Here is an 8660-nt window from a genome sequence, read left to right as displayed (position 1 = left end):
AAGATGAATGCATTGTTTTTTTTTTTTTTTTGGTTTTTTCTGGAAGGGAGGGGCGTGAAAGAAGGTGACGGAGCGATATGATTCAGGTGGCTAGCAGAATTCTAGAATTAGAGATGTCAAATTAGAGCTAGACGGGATGATCGGTCAAAAAAAACGGGTTAAAAAAGCATGATTGGTAGAAAGAACAGTACGCTCTAAGAACAGGACAAAAAATGACATTATACTACATGCTCTTCTTAGTTTAGGAGTTTTGCGATATTCTTCACAATGCCCTTTTGCATGTCCTCATTTAGGAGTTAATTTGATGCTTATTTAGTGCGCTTTACTAGATTAGACTTCAGGATCTGATAATTAGTATTCCAAGCTTAAACTTTTGATCAGGTGATTGATAAGATGATCAATCATGTACTTCCTAATTAGTAATTTTAGTTTTGAATCGCATAGGAATCGATCACCGGATCTACTAGTAACTACTAAACTACGGAATCAGTCGGACTATTCATGAGGGGCAAATGGATGGGTGATTTGAAATTATGCAAATATCCAATGAGTTATTTAACAGCACCAAGAATTTGATTATATAGCTCAAAAGCAAGTCTATACACTCGAAAGTTTTCGTCATTTTTCACCTTTTCATTAATGATGTTTGTAATTTTATGAACAAGTAACTTAAATTTATTTGCACGTACAGGTAAAAGTAAAACCATAGATTTCCCCAAAAAATAAAAAATAAAAAAAAAAGCATGGAAACTTGCCGTACATGTTTAACATGCTCCCATTTCGTTATTCCGCTGACATCATGCTAACATCATTATAATATATATATATATATATATATATTTTTATAAAAACCCAAAAAAATAGGACTCTTTTAGTATTCTTGGTAGCTAAGAATAAAAAGGACTGAGAGTCAGTGAGATGGCAACACAAGGTGTCAACGCGGGCTCCCACAATTCACGTTGGGGAGCCGACCCTAAGGTCCTATGGATGCTTCTTGTGCAAATATGATACCTTAAACTTGATTAATTTGTTTACAATTCTATAAAAAAAAAAAAAGCACTTTAATTTTGAGGATGAAGCCTAGTCTGCATAACAATTAGTATGCTTTGTGGCATTTATTCCGCTTCTTGGATTGTGAATAGAGTATAATGATAAATAACACATTCATGAGATGATATGAACCTTAAAAAATAAAATAAAATAAAAATAAATATAAATATAAAAGATTAGATGAGCCTTGGGATTTCAAATGGCATATGAGGAGGAAAATAGGATGCATGTAATCAACGAGTTCTGGTGCCTTGAGAAGGTCTTTGGCTTACAATGAGAAAGAGAAGGTCTTGGGCTACAGCCAGTCAAAATTTTCGGCTTCTTTGCTTGCAAATATAGGATAATGATGAATAGACATATTCATGGGATGAGATGAACCTAAAAAAAATAAATAAATAAAAGATGAACGCATTGGTTTTTTTCTTTTCTTTTTTTTTTTTGGAGGGGGGTGGAAGAAGGTGACGAAGAGAGATGATTCGAGTGGCGAGCAGAATTAAAGAATTAGAGATCGATGTCAAAATTAGATTTAGACGAGATTTTTTTTTTTTAAGAACGTACAGTGCAATTAATCCTTAATTTTTGCCTTACCAGGCTTGATGTATTTTCCAATACTCTAATGAGATGATGTCTAGAGCATGATTGGTAGAAAGATAATGCTACATTGTGTAAAATATTCAACGATGTTGAATTTCTGTGTTACTGCAAAATATTCAACGATGCTGGATCAAGTATTATCGGATTATATTTACTTCCCCTGATTTTGATAGGCCGTTGTGGGTTTTTGGGCACATGAGGGCTTCTTAAAAGGCTGCTGCTTTTTGACATCAGGAAACCGACAAGGCCAACATAAGGGGATCCCCGCAAGTATGCCAAGTTGGGATGGATGGATGGTAGCTTGCAAAGTCGAGCACTGCTTACTTATCATGTATTCCAGTGATCTATGTACGTAACTCCCCTCTGTTGAAGTGGTGCTGTTTTAATGTTCTGGCCGATGCAGACATCAAATATATGGTAGCATGAGTAATTAATGTGGAATAAGATACAGAAGGGACATATTAATAGCAGTCAAACGTCAGATACTATTTCAGCTCAGGGAAGATATACTTCTAGTTTCTATCCAACGTGCAAATATATTTTGAGTTGGATGCTGTTGCATTTCGCCAGTCCACTCCAACTTACAATGGATCAAGTGCAACATTTCAATCCGACTTTGAAAAATGGTGTTAGCGATTGAGTGGAAAGGTGATCATAATTAACTTTTGGGGGGTAAAATTTCTTGGAAATCAGAAATGTTGAAGATGCAGTGTCTCAAATGTGCAAGAATCTGAAATTATTTGCAACTATTATACTTTTTTTTTCTTAGTAGCATGAGAGATTCTATTTTACACCTACTTCTACTCTTTATTAGGGGAAGAGGGACCTAAAGAGTTCAAAGGATAGTCTGATGAATCATCACCGATCCAGATGAATGCCTACGCAGGAGGTGGAGTTGAAAACATAAATGGAATTATTTAGATAGATGATGATGGTCATATTATTGTAAAGTATTTTTGTATCATATAAATTTTTAAATTTAAGTGGAATCATTTTGACCGGATTTGGAGCCGCATTCCACACAAATAAATGAACTGAACCCATCTAGAAGTTCATCTATTATTGTCCACCAAAGTCCACAAGCGTGCCATTTTCATTTTTTAATCTTTTTGCTTCACAATAAAAAGGCAACCCTAACCCTAAGTGAGCCAAAACCAAAAGGGCGTTCTTCTTTCTTTCTTTCTATCTTTGTTTAGCTACAAAGTTTCCTTTTCTCTAAGTGACTTGAGTGCTAGCAAATGGCGTTGGCTGCAAACACAAACTTCCTCCAGCAGGTTATTAGTTTCCACAATTGCATCATTTGGTCTTTCAGATGCTATTATTTTCCAGAATTGCCTGACTTGGTCTCTTCCCAGCAGGTTATTTTTGGCTTCATCATCGCAACTTTGCTCACCTTTCTCCAGATCATGTATCACAAAAAACCCGAGTCACCTTTCGAAACCCATCCGAAAACAACCTTGTTGGCCATCGGAAGTTTGCTCATGTATTGTTTATCACATGATATCAAGCTGAGACTAAGAGTCTCTGAAAATCATCATACGGCCAACTACTTTTTCAGTATTACCATGGCATTCTTTAGTGCCCTATCCGTGGCCTGTTTATTATCAATCCTTTTCCCTGAGTGGCTCAGCTTCCTGCTGTTTACCCAAGCCGTTTTATACACACTCAGTTACTTGCCTGGATTCCTAATTCGAACGATCTGGAACTGGTGGCAAGCAGTTACTCCTCTACTTCGCCGTCAGCAGCGGCAGCAGCGGCAGCAGCGGCAGCAAAGAACATCACCAGGATTTACAAGGCTTGTTTCTGGTCAACTGTTGTGGAACGCAGAAGACGACATTACAGACAGATCCCGTCGGCTTCCTGTTTGATCATCTGATTAAAAAGTAAATCATAGTAAGAATGCTGAGTCTCCTATATAGGAATTTAGTAGTTAGTAGAACAATATTCTGGCCATATATACCATTTGGTCCATTCCAATATGGTTGTATCGTTTATGTGTACTTATATTGTTTTAATGTACACTTTTTGGGGAGACTGCGAAAGGCTGGTTTGGTAGAAAAGTTTTAGTTTTGAAAATATGCACAGTGTTACCAGGTCGATGTTTAGCCTCCTTGGTGAAGAAGAGTGGATCAAATTGTAGGTGTTGGATCATGTTTGGATTTGTTTCTATAATGTCTAATAGTTGTGTTTTTAAAATTTCCGTTTCTCATCTTTAAACAGGTGAAGAAGATGGGGCATCAAAAATGAAAAAGATTTCACGAGGAATAGAACGTATGAAAATTATCAAAAAAGGGTCAGTGAGACAGTAGAGTAAGTCAAAAACTCAAAGGCGAAATTGTACTAAGCTACTTGAAATTGAAAAATGATGCATAACTGTTTATGATATTTATGCTCTAAAGTTTCTACAAGTTGTGGATAACTTTTCTTTTTTCTTTTATTATTATTATTATTTTTTTGCAATAACAATCTGAAGAATTAATAATAGAGATGCATAGAACAAAATTAATTCTAGAAATTACACACTCATTCCATCCCATTGTTACAATGTTTTTTTTATTCAAATATTCCACACTTATCTCAGAAGATAACTGTGAAGGTTTGGGGAGTCAACACAAATTTAATTACGACTGTGACACAACAAAAAAATACACACACACTGAATTAAACTAAAGATAACATAACATAACATGTAGAAGCATAATGTGAACAGAGAAAGAGGTCGAAAATTTGCCACGTCACCCATGCACATTAAGTACAGACTACAGATTAAACTGGCTGAAAATCGAGGGGAGTGGCAATTCGACTTTCCACGGTAGGGTTTCTTTGCGTTGTCAAGCCCAAAGTCTATGAACATGAACAACTTAATCCCAATCCCGCCCCTCAACACTCCCCCCAAAATCTCTTTTTCTTTTTTCCGTCTTGTTCTGTTAATTTCTGGTTCGTTTCTTTTGTAAATTTGAGTTTTGTTCAAAAGTTATGAAGCTTTATTCTTCTGTAAAAAAAAATAAGAAGGCCTTAGTCAGGATTTGAGAGAGAGAGGGGGGAAGAAGAGACGGAGAACAAGGGTAGCTGCTGCGATAGCTTTGGTAGAGATCCGATCCGATCGACCACCACTTTCATAGGAACAAAAGCTGCTGCCGACGATCTTTTTTCTTTTAACAGAAGAGGGCGATGGCTATACTTGGGAGATTTACCAGTTGTAGAAAGTGAAGCTGCTTGGCTGCGATATCCTTGTTCATATGGTATTTGCTTCTTTTCATCACTTGGACTGCTAAAAAGAGTATCATCCTTCATGATTCTGTTCAAAGACCTTGCACATGATAACATTAAAAAATTTATTCTTCAAGCAAATTTTTTGCAAAATAGATATTTTAATTTTCTCGTTAGATCCATTTCCACTATTACCTCCACTGCATAGAGGTTTTGATGATAGGATTTCTATCTCTCTGTTGTTTGGAAAGACAATAAATAACTATTATGCACAAAATTTTACATATCCTAGGAAGGAATTGTTCACAGTCTCTCCTTTTGTGTTTTAAAGTGTTGTACGTTGTTTGATTTCACCTGTTTTTGCTTTGACAGGCTGTTGCATTTTGTGGTCAGCAAAAGCCTTATCCTTATCGTTGTTTCATCCGTTCCATCCCACGCTTTGCTTTCAATAGTTGTAATTTGATGCATGTGCTTGTTTTGTGCTTAGTGTGGTTGTACTTATTATGAATTTTCTGTTTTGCCCTTGAAGATGCTTTAATTATGGTTTGTTTTTAGAAAACTTTGTTTTTTGGTCATTTATTGGTAGGTTTAATCAAATGCATTATTAATGGAATTTAGTTTTTCTCAAGTATTTGTATGAAATCACTTTTTTTAATGGGATTTGGTTACGTTGAGAGGTAGAGTTTATGTCAAGATGGATAGAGGTAAGTTTATCTTTTTTTTCAGTGAGTTCATCTTCGATGGTTTTGGTATAAGGACAACTTCATGCAAAAGTTTACTAAAAGAAGAAAAATTGTTATCTTATATTAATCACTGGAGCGGTGTTCTTATGTTTTTTCGTTTATGCTAAATAAAACATAGGCTGTGTATAATATTAGGTCCTCCGCCTCGATGATAAGAAAATATTGGATGAAGACACTTGAGCCATATTCCTAGCTGACTTTTGCTCCATATCTTTTGCAAGCCATATTCCTCCTCGATCTTAATTCTGATTCTATATTCTATATGGAATATACAAGTTGCGTTAAAGATTCAAAACCTACTTTCGGCTAAAATTGAAAAAATGAAAGAAATAAATGGATTTAGAACATTTGTTTCGACTATTATGGCGCTTTTCTATTTTCTAATAACCACTGCTCACATTGGTCGTGCTTTTGATGCACGTAGAAGAGATGTTTGAAGTGTTTTTGAGTTATCTCGTATGCTGTAGTTAAGCATGAGCACTTCCTTCAAACTCATTTTTCTTGAGCAACTCTTGATTCTGCCTTAATCAAGAGGATCTTCATAATTAACTCTACTACATACATTCGAGCTTTAGAAGAAAAATATTTGTTTCTTTTTTAAGCTAAGCTGATAAAATTGTGCATCATTCATCGAATAGTTTGCTTCTTGCAGGGCATTATTTCCTTTTGCTGGCAAATAGAATTGCTTCTATAACATTAAACCCATCTATTCCTAAGGTCATTATCTCTGTTTTCTTGGGTTTTAAATTAATCTCATTTTATCCATGGGTCCTAAGAATTGGTGCAGAAACGATCTCAATATATTAATTTCTCGATTTATTTGTAGCAACCAAAGAAGTGAATGTTCAAGTTTCCAATAAATTATCAAGTACTGTTTTGTAATAATGTAGTGTGTGTGTATATATATTAGGGATAAATGAAATTAGAATTCTTACCAAAGAATAGATTTAATCAATCAATCACACAACCTCAAAAGGGTTCCTTCCGAGGTCTCACTTTAGGCACCACATGATAGATATTCTTTTTTCTATTGATTTCTAGGACACCATCTTGAAATTTTGTTTTCTATCAATTAAGATACCTCACTTCTAAAAATGTAAAATTAATGCAACCATTTTGTGCATAGACAATTATTAAATGAAGAAGACAAGAATTGGTAATGCATCCGTGAGTCTGTTTTTTTATAACGATTTTTTTTTTTTTTTGCAACAATTACACTTCAGAAGTGCATGTACAAATGGGGGCTGAATTTCATAATGTGCAACTGCACTAACCCCTCGTCCATGTCCATAGGATACATAGGATAGTGTCTGTCTACTCTACTTTTTAAGGAGGGTTAATTTGTTCTTTACGATCAAAATTCTTCTTCTGTGCTATAATTAGTAGTGATTGGAAAGAACAATTAAAGGTGGAGGGGACTTTGTGGGCATGATTTACTTAGTAGTGTATAGAAGAGTATTAGGGCTGTGGTAGAATACTACTACTACTTGGTCGTTAATCCAGTGGAAGAATTAGATCAAAGTGCACATTTGAATACTTTCCGTGCCGTTGGATGAGTGGGATGACGCAGCAGATGACGTTATAGGGCTGACCTCATTTTACTAGTAGTAGTGGTAATAGTAAGCCACGTACAGGCTGCTGCGTTATCATCATGTCATGTGTCAACATGACATTTTGTTCATTATTTTTTGGTGTCCAAGTCAATCTCAAGCTGTAGTACATCATTAAACTATTCTGCTTCGCCTCTGTTACATTTTCACCATACCAAATCATACTTAAATAAACTAATGGTACATTTATGGAGTCTTTTAAAAGTGCTAGGAATTCATATTGTAATTCACATTTTCAACAAAAAGAAAAACGGGTTACCCTTAGATTCAGTGTCCATAAAAGATTCAATTTTTGTTGATTTTGAGCTGATTAATTTGTACGAGATACTCCCCATGAATTACCTTTTTTTTTTTTTTTTTGATTAAGATTTTAGGAGGAAGACCTAAGTTTGCAGTCGAAATAAAAAAGAAATAATAACTCAATAAATTGTTGAAATTATGGCACCATGAAGGAATAACTACTGGTCATCTAACGCATACAAAAGCAAGAAGGGATGGCGAAACTCCTCTATCCAAGAAATTTGATCAACTTTGCCTTTAAAACCAAACCTAATGCAGTACCACGTTTTGATGCTACTACTACTAGGAATATGCAGATGATTTTAGAATATGAGGTCAATGTGGCACTTCAAATTCTGGAGAAACGATTGGACCATGCCTTGTGATGCATCTTGATGTGAAGATAAGTGAAATTGGACATTTTTAGTTGCGTGGCTGGTTACGCAGGGCTTGTACATCTGAATTTCTTTGGTACCAGTGTAATGGTGATTAGCCTTAGTCATGCTCATTGTCTTGAAAAATGAATGTAATTAGTGTAAGATTATTGTTTAGTTTAGGCCTATCACTTGGAAAAAAGACTAACAGAATTACTACTACTGACTTTGTTCCAATCATGAGATCTGAGCCTTTAGCACCATTCTTATTGTTCATAATATTCTTTAGTATTATGAATTAATTCAATGCTTTTGAGTGCAGCTCTTAAATAACTTAACCAAGTGATTTATTTCTTTAGACAATATATAGTTGCTTAAATAATTCTCAGCCCAGACTATTAGTTTTTAAAGAGGCAACGTGTATTGACTAGTAACCAGTAGTGGGCAAGATACCTTGTTGGCCTTAAACTATCATCATGTTCATATGCTTTGACTAATTATTATTTTTGTATTTTTGGCCCTCTAACTTTTAAAAGCTCATATTGCCTAGCCTCTGTTTGCTGTTTGCTTGTGAGGTTAAGGCCAACAAAAATTGGATCTCATACCAAATTCTTTGTGTCTTTTAACGTTCTTTCTTATTCCAAGGAATGTTTTGGCATATGATTCCAAATATTTTGTAAAGGATTGCAAAACGGTGGTAAAACTATCTCTTTTATCTTTTTTCTTCTTTTTAGATCTACTCAAATCTAGCAAGATTCACAGAAAATCGAACATTGATTTGAAATCCACACGAAAACAAA

The 8660-nt window shown here is 35.0% G+C and overlaps 1 long non-coding RNA gene across 1 annotated transcript; it reads left to right on the top strand.

Moving 5' to 3' along the window:
* The first annotated feature begins 4371 nt into the window (after nucleotides 1-4371).
* Nucleotides 4372-8181, top strand: LOC113743257 (uncharacterized). The gene is made up of 2 exons (XR_003461056.2): nucleotides 4372-4886; nucleotides 5227-8181. It is a non-coding gene; the product is annotated as an uncharacterized lncRNA (long non-coding RNA).
* The last annotated feature ends 479 nt before the right edge of the window (nucleotides 8182-8660 follow it).

Source organism: Coffea arabica, chromosome 5e (assembly GCF_036785885.1).
Source record: "Coffea arabica cultivar ET-39 chromosome 5e, Coffea Arabica ET-39 HiFi, whole genome shotgun sequence".
Lineage (NCBI taxonomy): Eukaryota > Viridiplantae > Streptophyta > Magnoliopsida > Gentianales > Rubiaceae > Coffea > Coffea arabica.
The sequence above is the reverse complement of the archived record's forward strand: the minus strand, read 5'-3'. Positions and strand labels throughout refer to the sequence as shown.